The sequence below is a fragment of the Rattus norvegicus genome, chromosome 15 (genome assembly GCF_036323735.1).
Source record: "Rattus norvegicus strain BN/NHsdMcwi chromosome 15, GRCr8, whole genome shotgun sequence".
NCBI lineage: Eukaryota > Metazoa > Chordata > Mammalia > Rodentia > Muridae > Rattus > Rattus norvegicus.
The window spans coordinates 107,217,641-107,236,094 of NC_086033.1; the positions used below are offsets into that span (position 1 = coordinate 107,217,641).

General features: G+C 37.8%; 1 protein-coding gene and 1 non-coding gene across 2 annotated transcripts in view; both read left to right on the top strand.

The window, feature by feature from the left end:
* The window catches only part of Itgbl1 (integrin subunit beta like 1), a 261,544-nt gene that overhangs the window by 30,849 nt on the left and 212,241 nt on the right, over positions 1-18,454 (top strand). The gene's annotated exons all lie outside the window — the stretch shown is intronic.
* LOC120097275 (U6atac minor spliceosomal RNA) lies at positions 15,501-15,628 on the top strand. The gene has a single exon (XR_005494495.1). It is a non-coding gene; the product is annotated as a U6atac minor spliceosomal RNA (small nuclear RNA).

Genomic DNA, 18,454 nt, shown 5'->3' on the forward strand with positions numbered 1-18,454 from the left:
GAGCATGGTTTCGGTTACTAGAAAGTCACACATGAAGCCTCCCGTTTCTGAAACTTCATCAGTAACAAGAGTGCCTTGAGCTAGGTGTTCTCTGAAGTCTCTTCTGGTTCTGTGTTTTTTATTGTTTAACAATATGCATAATTGTGCTTTGCTGTATGAAAATCAATCATGAGTGAAAAGTGGCTTGATATTAATGTCTGTTCTTGATTTTAAGTCTTTCATGACTTACTGATCTTTCCTCAAAATATCCATAATGAATATCAGTGGCCTTTGATTTTCCCTTGAAAGCTTAAATTCTCTTATCAATAGCATCCTCTACTTCCTTCTTGTCATTATTCTCTCATTGCAAGGTCATATGAACAAATCCATAAAATAAATGCTATTATATTGAATATGAATTCCAATTTACCTGAACATCCTTTTTTTCAATTAGTGTACCAAATACATGATATTATCAACTTATAAGAGAAATGTTTGTATTGCTTATAATGTTGGAGTTCCAGTCTTTGATTGGTTGATGTCATTGCTTTTAAATCCACAACAGACAACGTATAGTCAGAGCATATGATTGGGTGAGCCACATACTTCATAGTCAGCAAGCCATATAACATGAGAAGCAGAAACTAGATTCCCACAATCCCCTGTAAGGTCATATTCATTGTGTTTAAGTATAGCTCAAGTTTGTAGCTTAAAGACCTTTTAAAGACACTCTACCATAGCAATAGTATTATTAATGAGGGTGCCTAGAACAAAGACATCCTTAAAAAACTCCTGAGACAAGAATTGGGATATTAAGAAAATAGGATCTATAAACCAAGAGCTTATAGGCAGGTATGGTTTAGATATCCAGCACCCAGCTTATGGTTCAAGGGAGTCCAGGAACCAGGCAGGTTAGGGAGCATAGCTGAGGGCCAATTCCACAGCAAGACAGGTTATGGAACTACTTTCCTGACAGTAGACTCTTATGTGAGACAAAAGACAAAAAGGCCACAGATTTTCTTATGAGATAGGAGAAGCCAGACTTGCGGTCAACTGATTCTGTAGTGATCTGACCTGACAATAATTACTTCTTATTTCTGCTCACAGCATCTGGCCGTTGGATTGTGTTATTTCTTACTTGATTCTTCAATGCTTTATATGCCCTATATCTGACAACCAAATTTAGAGAATTAATTTCAATGGCATAGGTAGCAGGAGATACAGTTTTAGATAGAGAAATTTTTTTCTTTCCCCCTTTACTGACTTTATCCTTAAAATACACAATCACATGTAAACTCTTTGTGTGCTGCTAGGCTTAGACATATAGGAAGCTGTAGGCAAGCCATATATGGACTTTTTCATATAGGAAAACACTGAACATCCAAAAGTTCTCTCTAGTTCGGCAAGGTAAGGAAAGAGTGAATTCAGAAAGACAAGCTGAATTTGTTTAATGTGTATGAACCTAAATGAGCCATGTTGAATTTCTGTAAATAAGGGCTCAATTTCTAGAGTGGTCTGATACCTTTTCCCAGGAGTTAGATGCTCATTGCATCTCTACTTTCTGAGTGACTGTGAAGCTCTCCTTAAGGGAAATTAATCTATGTGACCGAGTAGTCTCTAGAAATTACCTGGAAATTTAGTTTAAGGCTGAGAGGCCAATGAGACAAATAGCATTGATCCCCCTTTATTCTAGGGAATTCAGATGAAATGTGTTTTCCTTCTGGGTAAGTACAAAATTCCCCCACTGTCAGACTCAAATGCAAATATTCCTTCTGTGGGGTTGAACACTTTGACAGTTTCCAAGGAGATGTGGGGAGATTTTGATGCCAGCTCCTGGCCAGCACTTTTCCAATCATAGGTATGTCCTGAGACTCTTCTAAGGTTTCAGTTTGTAAGATTTTCCAGTCCAGTCAGTCTGATGAATGGAGACTCTTGGAATGCAGGAATTCAACACATTTGACACTTCTTCTTTCCTTCTAATTTTGTAAAAGAGAAAGGCTCTCTACTGTGATTTTGTACAGTTTCTTCGGGAGCTGTCTCCACTGTCAACTTACATTTCCTTTGAAACCCCAGCGGCTGACCCAAGTTCCTATGTCAAAATTTATTAGATCAAAATTAATATCGAAAAATATTAGAATAATCTTATACAATGACGTGTTTCAGGGTAGAAATTTTGACATATTTTCCCATTGAACTATGTATTACAATAACTTTATTGCATATAGTTTCATATAGGTGTGAAACTCTTTCCACAGATTGATTTGACTGCTTAGGACTTTTGGAAGGCAGCACTACCATGTGTGTGATATGCCTAGAAATCTACAACGCGTTGCTTTAGTTTCAAAAGATTTTGTTTGGCTCAATAAGGCTTCAGGATTTTAAAACAAATGAAAGAATTAGTTAATGCAGGGTAAAACTTCACTTAGCATTAAATTTACAAAGGTAATTAAGCATGCACTGCGAAACACGAGTGTGTTCTGTAAGTCAGCTCATTGAACCTCTAATCTGTTAAATTAGTTGCAAGACCAGTTATATTTAGGGGGTTCCTTATTGATTTCTAGTTGCTCTTCTCTAGTGCTACCTGGCTGTCTTTGTGATTTCATAAAGTGTTCCCTGGTATGGTGGTTTGAATAAGAAATGTCCCTTATAGATAAATGCACCTGAACACTTGGTCTCCAGTTGGTGGCACTGTTTAGGGAAGTGGTCACAGCCTTTCTGGAGGAAGTATATTACTGGTGATGGATTTTGAGATGTATAGCCTTATACCACTTCTTGTTTACTATCTGCCTCATGCTTGTGGTTAAAGATGTGATCTCTCAGCTTCCTGTTCCTGCCACCATGCCTTCTAATTATTGCCAGGCCTCTATCCCGTCATGATGGACTCTTAACCCTCTGGAACCTTAAGCCAAAAAAATTCCTGTCTCTTAAGTTGTCTTTGTCATGGTGTTTTATAATAACAACAAAAAATAATTAATACACATGAATACCTGTTATAAAGAGCTTCACACATCTGCCTTCACCATATATTCACTTTGTGGATGAGAACTTTATCTCAGCCATGGTTAGACAACTGCTTTTATGTTCCCATTGTTCTGCTTAACTCTGCCAAGCTCTGTCTCATGCGCAAATATACATTAACTTTAAAGACATATTTGGTGTAGAATATATTGCACCAGCAATTTAGATGGTTGCAGTTCTGACTGCAGAAAGTATTACAGACCATTTGTTTGCTCCAAGAGAAAGGAGACTATGTGGTAACATCCAAATATTTCTCATTAAGATAATTTTCCTTCTCTAACTTCCACTGTAGTACTCCCTGGGCTCAATTTTGGAACAGGATAAAAGGAACAGGAGAAGTATAAAGTTGCCACTTTTGGCTAGGGCAAATCATTCCTCATGTCTTCCCTGTCCTCTTTTTGTGGGCACTTAGAAATGAACAGACTTTGGCACTTTATTTTCACTAGTAATCAGATAACCCCATAGAGGGTAATGCTTGATGATTCTGACTTGGGAATGAAAAACATTTTATGTCTAAATAATAATAATAATAATAATAATAATAATAATAATAATTAGTGGAAAAGAGAAAAAATACAAAAGGAACAGGGTGTAGGTTATGGCTTGGATGACTGTGCTTCCTGATTGCTCCTGAGAAAGAACAGGAGGTCTGGAGCAGACTTTTTCAGCTTCAGTTTCCTTCATTTGACACTTCACACCCCTCTTCCTCTCTGTTTGGTTTCTTGACTTGGTTACTAGTTGGATCAAAATCGTGGTCACAGCTGTCACCCATCTTCTACTGTCTCTATAGTCTGCAGTACTGCTCTACAGCACCAGTGTGCCTTAGGGAAACTGTCACCCTTATCTCCCACATTCTCTGTGTTCTCAGTACAATTAACCCTCCATTTATTCATAAGTTACATACCTAACCACTTCAGATAGGTTAGAAAAGAAATAATAACTTTGTGCTAATACGTACATTCCCTTGTACTTGTCATTAGTCCTATGAAACACACAGAACAACTAAATTCATAGCATTTATGTTACATTTCTATTGTACATAATCTGAAAATAATTGAAGTGTACAGGATGCCAGAGAACTCCTAAACCTGATAAACAACTTCAGCAATGTGGCTGGATATAAAATTAACTCAAACAGATAAGTTTCCTCTACTCAAATGATAAACAGTCTGAGAAAGAAATTAGGGAAACAACACCCTTCACAATAGTCACAAATAATATAAAATACTTTGGTGTGACTCTAACCAAGCAAGTGAAAGATCTGTATGACAATAAGTTCAAGTCTTTGAAGAAAGAAATTGAAGAAGATCTCAGAAGATGGAAAGATCTCTCACGCTCATGGATTAGCAGGATTAATATTGTAAAAATGGCCATCTTGCCAAAAGCAATCTACAGATTCAATGCAACTCCCATCAAAATTCCAACTCAATTCTTCATAGAGTTAGAAAGAGCATTTTTCAAATTCATTTAGAATAACAAAAAGTCTCTGATAGCTAAAACTATTCTAAACAATAAAAGAACTTCTGGGGGGATCACCATCCCTGACCTCAAGCTGTCTTACAGAGCAATCATGATATTAAAAAAAAAAAAAGAACAACAACAACAACAAAAAAACCCAAAACAAAACAAAACAAACTGTATGGTATTGGTACAGAGAAAGACAGGTAGATCAATGGAATTGAAGACCCAGAAATGAACTCACACACTTATAGTCACTTAATTTTTGACAAAGGAGCTAAAACCATCCAGTGGAAAAAAGACAGCATTTTCAACAAATGACAAATGGTGCTGATTCAGTTGGTGGTCAGCATGTAGAAAAATGCCAATCGATCCATTCTTATCTCTTTGTACAAAGCTCAAGACCAAGTGGATCAAGGATCTTTACATAAAACCAGATACACTGAAACTAATAGAAGAAAAAGTGGGGAAGTGCCTCAAATACATGGGCACTGGGGAAAATTTCCTGAACAGAGTAGAAATGGCTTATGCTCTAAGATCAACACTTGACAAATGAGACCTCATAAAATTGCAAAGATTCTGTAAGGCTAAGGACACTGTCATTAGGACAAAAGGGCAACCAACAAATTGGCAAAAGGTCTTTACCAATCCTACATCTGATGGAGGGCTAATATCCAATTTATACAAAGAACGCAGGAAGTTAAATTCCAGAGGATCAAATAACCCTATTAAAATTGGAGTACAGAGCTAAATAAAGAATTCTCAACTGAGGAATATCAAATGGCCGTGAAACACCTAAAGAAATGTTCAATGTCCTTAGTCATCAGGGAAATGAAAATCAAAATAACCCTGAGATTTCACCTCACACCAGTGAGAATGGTTAAGATCAAAAACTCAGGTGACAGCAGATGCTGATGAGGATGTGGGAAAAGAGGAACACTCCTCCATTGTTGGTGGGATTGCAGACTGGTACAACCATTCTGGAAATCAGTCTGGAGGTTCCTCAGAAAATTGGACATTGCACTACCTGAGGATCCAGCTATTCCACTCCTGGGCATATACCCAAAAGATGCTACAGCATATAAAAAGGACCCATGCTCCACTATGTTCAAAGCAGCCTTATTTATAATAGCCAGAAGCTGGAAAGGACACAGATGCCCTTCAACAGAGGAATGGATACAGAAAATGTGGTACATCTACACAATGGAGTACTACTCAGCTATTAAAAATAATAACTTCATGAAATTCTTAGGCAAATGGATGGAACTATAAAATATCATTCTGAGTAAAGCAACCCAATCACAAAAGGACACACATGGTATGCACTCACTAATAAGTGAATATTAGCCCCAAAGCTCAGAATATCCAAGGTACAATTTACACACCACATGAGGCTCAAGAAGAAGGAAGACCAAAGTGTGGATGCTTCAGTCCTTCTTAGAAGGTGGAACAAAATACTCACAGGAGGAAATAGGAAGACAAAGTTCAGGTCAGAGACTGAAGGAAATGTGATCCAGAGACTGCCCCACCTGGGGATCCATCCCACATACAGTCACCAAACCCAGACACTATTTCAGATGTCAAGAAGTGCACGCTGATAGGAGCCTGATATAGCTTTCTCCTGAGAGGCTCTGCTAGAGCCTGACAAATACAGAGGCAAATGCTGGCAGCCAACCACTGAAATGAGAACAGGGTCCCCAATGGAGGAGTTAGAAAAAGGACTGAAGTAGCTGAAGGGGTTTGCGACTCTATAGGAAGAACAACAATATCAACCAACCAGACACCCCAGAGTTCCCAAGGACTAAACCATCAAACAAAGAGTACACACGGTGGGACTGATGGCTCCAGCTGCATGTGCAGCAGAGGATGGTCTTATTGGTCATCAGTTGGAGGAGAAGCCCTTGGTCCTGTGAAGGCTAGATTCCCCAGTGCGGGGAAATGCCAAGGCAGGAAGGCAGGAGGGATTCGGTGGGTGGGGGTACACCCTTCATAGAATCAGGGGGAGAGGGAGATGATAGGTAGTTTCCAGAGGGGAAACTGGGAACAAGGATAACATTTGAAATGTAAATAAATAAAATATGCAATAAAAAGAAAAATGTACAGGACAGTATTCACACATTATATACAAACAGCATATCTGTGGGCCTTTATATTTTCAGGTGAGGAGGTCTTGCAACTCATCCCCTACATATTCAAAATATCCTCTGTATGATGCCTTATATTAGGATTATTTTTGTCCATTGTCTATTTCAGCTAGTCAAAGTCCAGGAAGTTATGTCACAAAGTATTTTTTTAAAAAAATATTATTCCTGATTATGGGCATTTTCCACTGGGTTCCTTTCTTATCACACTGAGATTAATGTGGGATAAATCCTGCTGAACAGTGTTGGAAACAAAATCGTCCTTTGTAGGGATGCAATTAAAGTACCACTATGTTAAAAATGTCATGTTGCTCTTTGTCAGGGAGGCTTATTATGCTCTATCGTTATATTTGAGTGAATCTTCTCTTCTAGGGAACTCAATGTTCTTTTTGAATATTAACCAAATGCTAGAAAATACTTGTGAGATTATGATTCTTCCAAATCACATCAAATTTAACAATCTTTAATTAAGCCTCTGAATTTTTCAGAAGTAGGAATAACTGGAACATATTTATCCACCTGTAAAAAATACATCTCATATACAACATTAGGTTGGTGAATACCTATACTAATTTATATGTAAGTAGGCCGTGGGTGCACAGAGACATTGTATGAGACATTTCTCATTTCTGTGACCAAATTACTTAAGAAAAGAAGTGTAAGGAATGAAGAGCTTAGTTTTATCTGGCTGGAGTCTACAATCCATCAGGACTGGATGGTATTGCAACAGTAGTATAAGGGTGCTCACATTGTGTCTATAGTCAAGAAGTGGATGTTTATGCTCTACTCATTTTCTCTCTGTAAATTCACTCTGGAAATCTAGACTGTGGAATGCTACCACCCACATCTAAAGTGGGACTTTACATTTCACTTAATATATAACTTTAATTTCTTCTGTATACCCTCACAAATATCCTCATTAAGTTTGTCTTGTACATGACTTCTCTAATCTGCCAAGTTGACAATCATGACTAGAGTACTAGAGGCATCTTAATAGGAAATACCATTTTATAGTCTTCAAACAGTTTTTTTTTCTGATTGAATAATAATAAAAAAACTCTTTTGCTACATAGTCTAAGTTCTTTGTGAATAGCATCTATCAGCATCATCTTGAATATCTAGTTGAAATGTCTTAAACCCTTCTAGGACAAATGGCATCAAGCTTAGAATTTTACTCCAATTTTATTACCCACTGGAGTCCCAGGCAATGTACCTAACTTCATTATTTTTCCAACTTTCTCTTGACAATAAATAAAGTGGCATGTCATTTCTTAACAGCAAAATTTTATGTTTGTGCGATGGGAAGATTATTCATTCGGTAGAATAACAGTGCGATATTGAGGATGTGAGTTTAGATTTCTAGCATCCATGTTAGTATAACAGCATGCATTCGTATTCCTGTTGCTAGATGGACAGAGACAGAAAGATCCCCAGAGACAGAAAGATCCTGTCTATCCAGCCTAATTGAATTTGTGAATTCTAGGTTCACTGATAGAACATGTCTCAAAAACCATGGTGGAGAACTATGGAAGAAGACATTTGACATCAATTATTAGACTCCACATGTACCCATGAAGAGCACATAAACACATATACAACAACACATACACACACACAAATATCTATCTCTTAGCTATTGTCACTCTTATACCATGTCTTATGTCACGTCTCTTGCTCTGTTGTGCAAGCGAGTAGAGGGCTCTGCTTGTTTGTTTGGAAGTATTTGTTTGGTTTTGACTTGATTTTAATTTCTGACTCCTGTTCCTTGGCTCAATTTAATCTCTGATGTCCTAGGTTTGTCCCTATATGGCCAAAAGTCCCAATTTTTGTCCCTGGGAGAATTTGAATAATTTAAAGTGTTTTTTAGCCTGGAGAAAGGAAGGACAACATGAACAAATGGCAGGGAATTCTCTCATGATTTTTGGTCTTTATGTGGTGGCCCAGTCATTGAAGATTCCCTGAATTGCAGTTCCCTACAGCTCCCTTACAGAGTGGCAGGATATTGTCAGACAGTGATCTGTCCCTACTGATGACAATTTATGCTGTAGGCTTCTTCCTTAGATCTCCGTGACCTAACATGCACAGCTATGCTGTACCCTTCACTCTTCAAGTGATTCTATTTCTAGGGAGAGCTTTTCCACTAAGAGTTCAGTGGTCCAGTGATAACATTCTCATTAGAAATATATTGGCTTCAGTGGACCAAAATGAAATCATTCATATATATACTTGATATTACCCAGAGGACAAGCCATAGTAAAGTATGATTTCATGTCCCATGATAGCTCTTATAGTTTCTCAACAATAGATATTATTTGATTGATATATCTTAAAATTCTCTATGGGCCAGTGAAATCAGCTTCTTTCAAATATTATATGTTGAATGGTCACTGTGCTCCCATAAAGTCCAGATTTCTTCAAAGTCTGTCCTGGTGGATAAATTTTTGGACCAGTAGTAAACAAACTATAGCAGGTACAACATTTGGTGCCCAATAAGCATCCTAATGTAAATCCTTATTAATATTTATAAATCTCATGCCTTAAAGATAAAAGACCTGAAGAAGTAATCCAATACATTCATACCCTAAATATATTCATTTCCCTGATAGAGTCAGAAAGGAGAACCTGGAATGGATTTCATCAGTGAAATTCAGAGGGATGCAAACAAACCACCATGAGACTATACCTTATTCCCTCCAAGAGCTCAGAGATTTAGGATCAAATGGGCATTGTATGCATAAGTGCAATGTTTTAAAACCTAGTGTTTTATGAAAGTTTAGAATTTTGTATTCAAAGATTTAAAATAATTAATAATTTTTAGTGTTAAGCACATATATATCTAATTCTCTAAAAGGTTGTATTGCTAAATCAAATATTGATTGGGGGGTCTGGGTTTATAACAATAAGTTCAAATAGTACCAATGTCGAACTCTCTTTTGTGTACATCAGGGCTAAGAAATTGAAGTCTGTGCCGAGCCCTTCCAAAGGGCTGACCCTAACTTTGTCCATCAAAGTATTCATTGTCTGGTTATTTGTTTTTAATTCATTATTTAATTCACTTACTTGGCAAGCATTTGAGAGTGATTAGCCTAGACTAGTCTTTCCTCTTGCATCTGACACAATTATAATTAAATCTTAATTAACAAGGCATCATTCTAAATAAATTTGAATCTTGTCCTTACTGATTCATTCTCTACAATTTCTGTTCTATGGATGTTTTGATAGTCAGGGCCCAGATAGAACTTGTTTATATATTTACCAATTAAATAGATTTTTACTAAGAATTTGTAATGTTTTATGTCTTATGTTGGTAATTAGGAAAGACATGCATGTAAACAAATACGTCTTTGTTTCCACAATGTTTTTCTTTTGTGAATACACTGTAGAAAAGCACAGTAGAAATGCTATTAGTTAATAATCTGAAAGGCTGCATTTCCCTCGGTTCTTTTATGACTGCTTAAAGGCTAGTACTAATTGAGATAAGAGGGGAAATGATTTAGTATGTTTCTTTTCTACACTAGTCATTTCCTCAGAGAGAAGAAAGAATTTGAAAGATAAATTGTATTTTTTGTCCGTCTTTCCCCACAACACCTTCAAATTTACAGCTGTGGCTTCTAACTAATTCAAATACAGTGCTCCTGGGAGCTCATTTCATGTGTAGCCATTAAGACGGCCCTAACCTGATAGTTGTTTGTTCACATGTGCAAAAGTTGAATTAAGTTGTTTGTCTCATCAATCAGAGGTCATATTAGGTAAAAAAAAAAAAAGCAAGACAATCAATTTAAAAGTCCTTTAGGTCTTTCTGTTGTGAGAAAGGTTAAAATTAGGATTTAGGCAGAATATGGCACAGCCAAAGAAATCTGGCATTTTACTTTCATTTCTGTTGCGTCGATAAATATTCCTGCATAAAACAACCTAAGGTCAAAAGAGTTTACTTTAGTTCACATTCTGGGGTTACAGTTCATCATCATCAGAAAGCCAATGGAGGAACTTGAAACAAGTAGTCACATCACATCCAGGCAAGAGGAGAGAGAAATTAATGCAGGAATGTCTCCTGCTTAGCTTTCAATCTCCATTCTTATAGAGTTCAGAATGGAAACCAGGTAATGATGCAGTCTACTTTTATGCTGGGTCTTTCCACATTAATTCATATAATCAAGACAATTTCTCAAAGACATGGTCATAAGCCAAGCATGGTCTAGGCACTCCCCACCCCTGCAAGACTCTCTTCTTAGATAATTCCGGAGTGTGTCAAATTGACAAATAAAACCAACCAATACATCTAGTTGCACATTTTATCCAGATATCTAAATATTCATCTGAATAGTGAACACAGGAAGCTTTCTTAAGGCTATTTGAAATCACAGTGATGACTGAAGAGCTAATCTGAATGGCCACATCAAACATCTTGTACCTGTGGAAAAAATGGTGACAAAAATAAGAGCGAAGAATCCTCTTTAGGGTGACAGGACAAAGCATTCTGAAATAACAAAGCAAAACAAAGCACAGTCCTACCTTCAGGCTAAGGACAAAGAAGGATGGCTGGGTAAATCAGGACCTCACCCATGGGCTAGATCTGCACAATATCCATCTTGGTTAATACCATGCCTGCCTTTGAACATGACACTGATGGACAACTCTGAATGGTCTTCAACACAACCCCTGGGGTAGGCGATCCTGAATTCTAAAATAAATAGTTACTAAAATTGAGAGCATTAGTTTCTTTGAGGCATCTATATTCCCTGGAAGTAAAGAATCTTTCCTCAGCCACAGCAACTAAAGTTAATGACGTGATTAACAACAGAGCTGAGATTGTCTTCTTTCAAATGATAGAAGAGCCTGTATGGGTGCCAACAAAGGGCAGTGTGTGATAAGGTAAGGGTCTGTGATCACTGGAAGAAGACAGGTTAGACTGGAGTATGTGAATCTGTAAATTCTCTAATCCTAGGGGGTTATTTCATGCTAATGTGATCTGAAAACTGATGGGTTACTTTTAATTTTACCATGTGAGAATAAGGCCACCAACACAATTTTGAGTCAAATTTAAAACAGACTTTGATTAAATACTGGCCAGTATGATGGACTCTGGCCAGCTACATTCCTGGGTTCCCAGAAAATGGCGACGACTCACATTTTGCAGAGGCTTTAAAAGACAAACCCATAAGGCCATCATCTTTTCTACTAGGTCCAATCAAGGACAACTATATATCCTGAAGAATTTTCTGCTTCCGTACCTAACACCTACATTTGATCAAGCACATCTGGTGCAGTTGGCTCAAACAAATTTCTTTAGAGGATCAAAAACATGGCTTATTATCTTCTATACACAATGGCCTCCAGCACTTCAGGAAGTAATTGTCCTTCTGCAAAGGGCTTTGCAAATGTCTGTAAAGGTTGGAGACATTTTTGTTTTATGGATCTCTTAAAACAGTAATTAAAGCTTAAAACATAACTTTGGCTCTCACAGTGCATGATAAAATATGGCCGCTCCCATTAACCTGTAAATGATAGGAGAAATTACCAAATAAGACTATGCAATAAATATTATTTTGCAAAATACTATAATACTTTTTAGATTACAATTAGCTTATAAGATATATGCCTAGGAGGTTTATCAGACACCTCGTGATTAGGATAGATTATGTTTCTAAAATCTAACCTTTATTATTGATCTTCATCTCTCCTGTTTTATGCATAGTTTTAGACATGCAAAGTGGATGGAAAAGGAGTTGTGTCCTTTGAAAGAGTTATAACCCAGTGAGGGGTTAGAATGTAACTCAAGTCTCTGCATCCTGCAATTCATATTTGCTTTGCAGATTAAATAAGGTAAAAAGTGTATGCTGTAATTTCACCCGCAGGCAGGACAGCATGACTTAATAGTAAAACAAATGCTCTACGAATTTTCATAAATATCTTCATCAAAGTACAATTTCCCTTCATAGTACTCATGCTCACAATTAACACATTAATACTTGCATTTATTTTGTGTGTCCATGCATATGTTTGTGTAGGAACAAATCTGTGGCAGGACCCACATGTGAAGGTTAGAAGACTATGTGCAGGAGTCAGTTCTCTCCTTCCATATTGTGGGTACCAGCGATGGTGCTCAGATCCTGAGACTTGGCAGCAAGCCTTTCAGATTCATATGTCTAAGCATATCCTGTGACAATCCCATATTATCTAAAAGCTTTTTGTACTGTACTTGAAAGGAGCTGAAACAGTACCTGGCAAATGACTGACTGACTCTTTTGCCTTGGTTGTTGCTCCTTCTGTCTTGCCTGTTTTAGGGAGAAAATAGACCTGCCAGAATCTTCTAAGGCATATCCACTAAACTGAGAGAAAACGACATCCTCACATAATGCCAGAGGAGGGAAAAGTACCTCAGAGCCTTTTTGCACAATTAGAGATAATTCTACCTAAGTGGAAGAAGGTGAGGGTAAAAGAGAGTGTTCAGTGGGTCATCTCTCCATGAAGTGTTTAATGCTGGGGCATTTGGGATGTCCATGCTGTGCTCTAAGATGTCATTCATTCCCAAGCTTACCTACTTATTTATTATAAACATTTAAAGCTGAAACCTTCACAAAAGGCCAAGATTAACAGCGAATGCATCACACACACACACACACACACACACACACACACACACACACACACACACACAAAACCCTTAATGGGGTTTCTGTACCATGAAATGGACTGTCAGTAGAATTGTCTAAAAGGGTCTTTGTGTCTCTGTGAAAGGCATTTGAACAGGAAGATCCTTGTTGTAGAAGTGTGTACTTATTTGACTTTTCTGCTCCCATTTTACTATCATTCCTTAAGTACCTATTGTGTACTTGATATCTGTACCCTTAAAGAGTTTGTGGTCATGGTCTAATGAGATAAAAGTAAGCAAATGGGTCTATAGTGTAGGATGCAATGAAAGTTTTGAAAGAAGGGTGATACCTTGGTCCTGGATACCCTTAACAGGATTTGACTTGTCTAGCTAGAGAGATGAGAGGATTAACAGGAGCAACATAATCAATAAACAAATTCCCCAGGTGGTTTAATATTTGCCAGGCACTTGGCATGGGGTGGTGTTTTGGTTTTTCAAAACCTACTTTTAATAAGGGTTCTTAAATGCTTTAACCTCCCTTCTAGCCGAATGCCCACCAGAGATAGTGGAAAAGAAAGCTTATTAGAATATGAGGGGAAGTGAACTTATTTAGAAATTGTTCTTTGTGGGCAAATCCAATCTGTGTTGTCAGGAAATCAGCAGTTTATTTCATAGGAATCAGCAGCGGCAGCTTGATCCACTAGCAAATACTTCACAAATATACCAGCAGTCCAGTTCAGTAATGTCAGGAAAGCAAACCAAATCAGCATCTGTGGCATGACCCAGCAGAAACTGCCAGGCCACCACTGAATTGTCATAAGTCAGTGGGAGTAACCAGGACCAGTAAGGATCCTCTCTCAATGAAGAGAAGATCAGCAAAGAATCAAGACCAAGGAAGCATTGCAAAGCTAGCTATGCAAGCCCCACCACTGTCCATTGAGTACTATTTATACTCCCTACAAACATCATGTGTCTTTCCATGGTGTTGCCTCAGCAAATTGCCATGTGAGTCTTTCTAAGCAAACGTCCACATGAGCCTGTATCAGCTGACATCACTCTGCAAATTGGCCCAAGTCTGAAGAACTGGCAAGAAACTGCCAGAAGACCATGAGAAGATATTTGGTATGTTTCTTTCTATGAAGTCATGACAAATAATGTCCGTTAAGAAATGGCAAGTCATACTACTACCATCCAGAGTATTCTACCATATGTTGGGTTCTTCTTAACATTATGCATCCTTTCACCTGTGTCTGCTTCAGCAAAACGTTCTTTGATCTAACTGACTTTTCAAGGAAACCAGAAGTTTCCACTTCAGTTGGGCATGCATTGATGACGAACAATGACATCAAAAACTGAGAGCGTTTAAGAATTTTTCTCTAATCAGCTTTGTGTTTTCCTGGTACTGAAAGAAGAAAAGTTAGCATTTGACTATATCCATGTTTGTATGCCTTTGAATGCTCACAAAGCAAATATAGCACTGGTTGAATGGACCCCCAGTCAACTGGATTGGGTAGTTTCAGGAAGCAGGTTTTCTATTCTAAGGAAACCAACTAACAACAGAAGCGAACATGGACTTGATGGAAGTAGGCATGTGGATTACAGACCTGCTCAGGCCACTAAGCCACAGCAATACTGCAGTGTTATGAGAAACAGATCTACTAGCAAGAGACTCTGTGGCCACTGAAGGTGGGATTTCTCACCAAGTGAATATTCTTTTGATGCCTACTGCAATGTGCTCAATGTGGAACTAATCTATGCATGGTTTTTTTTTTTTTTTTGAAGCTAGATTTTTTTTTATTAACTTCAGTATTTCTTATATACATTTCGAGTGTTATTCCCTTTCCCGGTTTCCGGGCAAACATCCCCCTCCCCCCTCCCCTTCCTTATGTGTGTTCCCCTCCCAACCCTCCCCCCATTGCCGCCCTCCCCCCAACAGTCTAGTTCACTGGGGGTTCAGTCTTAGCAGGACCCAGGGCTTCCCCTTCCACTGGTTCTATGCATGTTTTTTAACACTTCAGATGTCCTAAAGTGTGACAATGAACTGCTGAGCTAAACAAGGTGACCCAGATGTGCAGAATTTTAGACTTGTCTTAATTCAGGACAAACTTCCAGGAGACAAAGCGTTCTCTTTTTCATTGTACGTGTGTCACTGAAAAGAAGGGAACTGTTAAACAAAATGGTTATAGATAAAGTGTCAATCATAATGAGCTAATTAATCAATCTTCTTTATTATAGGATAAATTTCTAGTTGTGTATGTGTGTCTAGCAATAGGGTTTTGAATGTAATGTTTTTTCTTTCAATGTTGGGAATCGTGTTGTATGAAAGAAGAGAAGGTTAGCACTCCCCTTGACAAGGATGGAAGGAGGCCCTTGGGCCTAACAACACGCATACGATCGATGTTGGGGATCAAACCTTGCGGATGCTAGACCAGTGTTCTGAACTACAACCCCACCCTTCCCACTGTAATTGTGAAAGACTATATACAAAAAGGTACTGAGATATGAGCAAGATGTTTTAAATATTCAGAGTGAAGTAAGAAGAGGTGCATAAACGAGCAAACACAACAATGTTCAGGCAGTGCCTGGATGTGGCCCAGGCTGGCTCTCACACGGACCACTTATCTTTGACCTTCAGGCTATACAGAGCATTTCTAAGGCAGAAGCAGTTTTGACCTTGGAGGAAGTGCTTGGGAAATATTAACAGAGATCAGATTTGCTTCAGCAAAAAGATATCGTTTTCTTTTTTTCTTTTGTCTTGCATTTGATATCCTTTGACACTTGGAACATTCAGGATTCTTGTCTCCTGGGGCTCTGACTCTGAACTGCCTATCCAGTAGAACATGAAAAAGTAAAATGCTTCCAGTTTTTAAGGACTATGGATTTTAAGGAGTCATTAGTAAAGCAGAGAGTGGTTTTGAAGATATAAGTGTAAGAAAAGCTTTCCTCCACAGGAGTGGCAAGTAGGACCTCAGTGGGAAGGTCTTCCCACAACACCAAGGGGAAGTAAAAAAGCAAAGAATCAAAAGAAGCAAAGATCACTGAAGAGGGACTAGACTGAAGCTCATTCTCTCTCCACGACTCTCCACAGTAAAGTCTTTCTATATAACACAAAGTAAAGTCTTTAGGGATGGGGAGACCATGGCTTCTCATTTGTCCATTGTGAAATTTGACCTACTTAATTATTCTCCACCTTTACCACAGAAGTTCCTGAAGAAAAAGAAGACAATATCTTTTCTCTGCTTGAACTGCAACAAGGAGGACTCTGCTTTACAGATTGTACACATAGAACATTTGTGAACAGATAACTTACTTTCAAATAAATGATTATAACTTTATGATTGTGTTGAACAAATAATTGTTCTTTCTTATTATACTTCAAAATGGTATATCTTAGTGAACATTTTACTTTTGATAATTATAAAAAATAATCCTATATATTTCAAAGTAGAGAAATTTGTGATAGAATAACAAATGCATTTTATCTTTCAAAAAGAATATATTAGTTCTTTCACTTTGCTTTTGTAGTCATTATAGGAATTTTTATGTAGCTACCATTAACTACAACTATTAATAATTGCTTCTAGCTAATGTTTTAAAACAGGATCAACATACTGAACTCATGGAAGTCATTAGCACAGTTAAAAGAAATGATTTTAGGAATGAGCCTATAGGAAAAAGCCCACTTTGATCCCGTGGTTATTCTGAATTTTTACCATATGCAAATTTCCTGGACTGCTTCTTGCAAAGGAGTTTGGGGACTGGCATTTTCAGCATTTAGAACTCTTTCCTGGGTATTTCCTATATTTGTGTTTCCTCTGATCAGAGGTTGTCCCCACAGGCTCATAACTGACTTACTGACATGCTTCAAGTCTAAGCACAGAAGTTATTTCTGGGACTTGATAAATGGCTGAGTGATTGGGAATTCTTGCTGCTCTTGCAAAGTACTCAGCTACAGTTCCCAACACGCACATCAGGTGATTCACAACCTGTAGCTCCAAGGAATACAGTGCTCACTTCTGGATTCTGGGCATTTTCACTCATAGACAAAAATACATAACTAAAATATTAAAATTAAAACAAATATTTCTTAATAAACTTACTTATAAACCTGACCATCGAAACATGCTAACTCTCTTTGTGATAGTTCTGGTAATCCATAATTAGTTTCTTGCACCCTCTCTTCTACTAGAATTAAAATTCCACACTGGTTTTGTGTTTTTTTATGACAATATCAGTAGTACCTAGCACTTTTAAACTTTTACAGTTTTGATGAACATTGTTACATTGTCGGATGACACGTGTTTTATACTCAGTTTATTCCCAATTTCCAACATCTTTACACCAAACTCTTTTCTCTGTATCTTTGGCAATTTTCCCAGGAAATGTGACAAGGGAGGAGTTCCCAGATGAATAAGCATGGGCTCTCTTTTTTCCTGAAATTCCAACCTGCCTCATAAGAACATTGTTCTTCTTGACTTTCCTGCCTGGGGTTTGTGAGAACTCTAACCTTATCATTTCACTATGAAGACTACAACTTTCATGTTTAAGCCTGTGATTTTCCCATGACACTTAAAAGTTATTTTTTCTGTAAAATATTTACCAACTTTATATGTAAACTTGGCTATAGTTTTTTTTTTAATTTTTTTTAAATCTTGTTGGAAGAGAGAATGCACCAAGCAAGGCAGATCTAAGTGGGATCTAAATTTTTAGAGAAAACTCCCCATATTGTTCCTGAAATTAGTCTGCAAATCAGATGAGACCCTTTCCTTCTCTTCCTGGATTTGAAGATGTAAAGTCCTATAAACCTTACAGACACAAGGAAGTGAGGGCAGAGCCTTAGCCAGGAAGCACTCTCTGTCTGAACCTCCTTGTGAGAATGTAGCCAGGTGCCACCACAAAGCAAAGCACCCAGCTATGTTGCGCTGAGTCTTTTGACTCATAGAACTGGGATATACACAATGGAAGCCATTTTAAGCATCTGCACTTCTGTGGATTAGTTAGTTATGCTGAGGTAGAAAGTGAAATCAAGCTGTCCCCTTGGCCTGTGTGGTGGGAAAAGGGATTCCTTCTCTCAGTCATGCCCAAAGAGTAGTCCTATCTCAGTGGGCCGTTCATTGTCTTTCTAATTTACATTATATTCATTCTGAAGAACTTCTGTGTTCCCTTTACCCCTCTCTTTGTAATTTTTGGACATTATTTATTATCAATATATATGTATATTTTTAATCAAATCCCCTTCCCTCCAATTTCTTCCATATTCCCACAC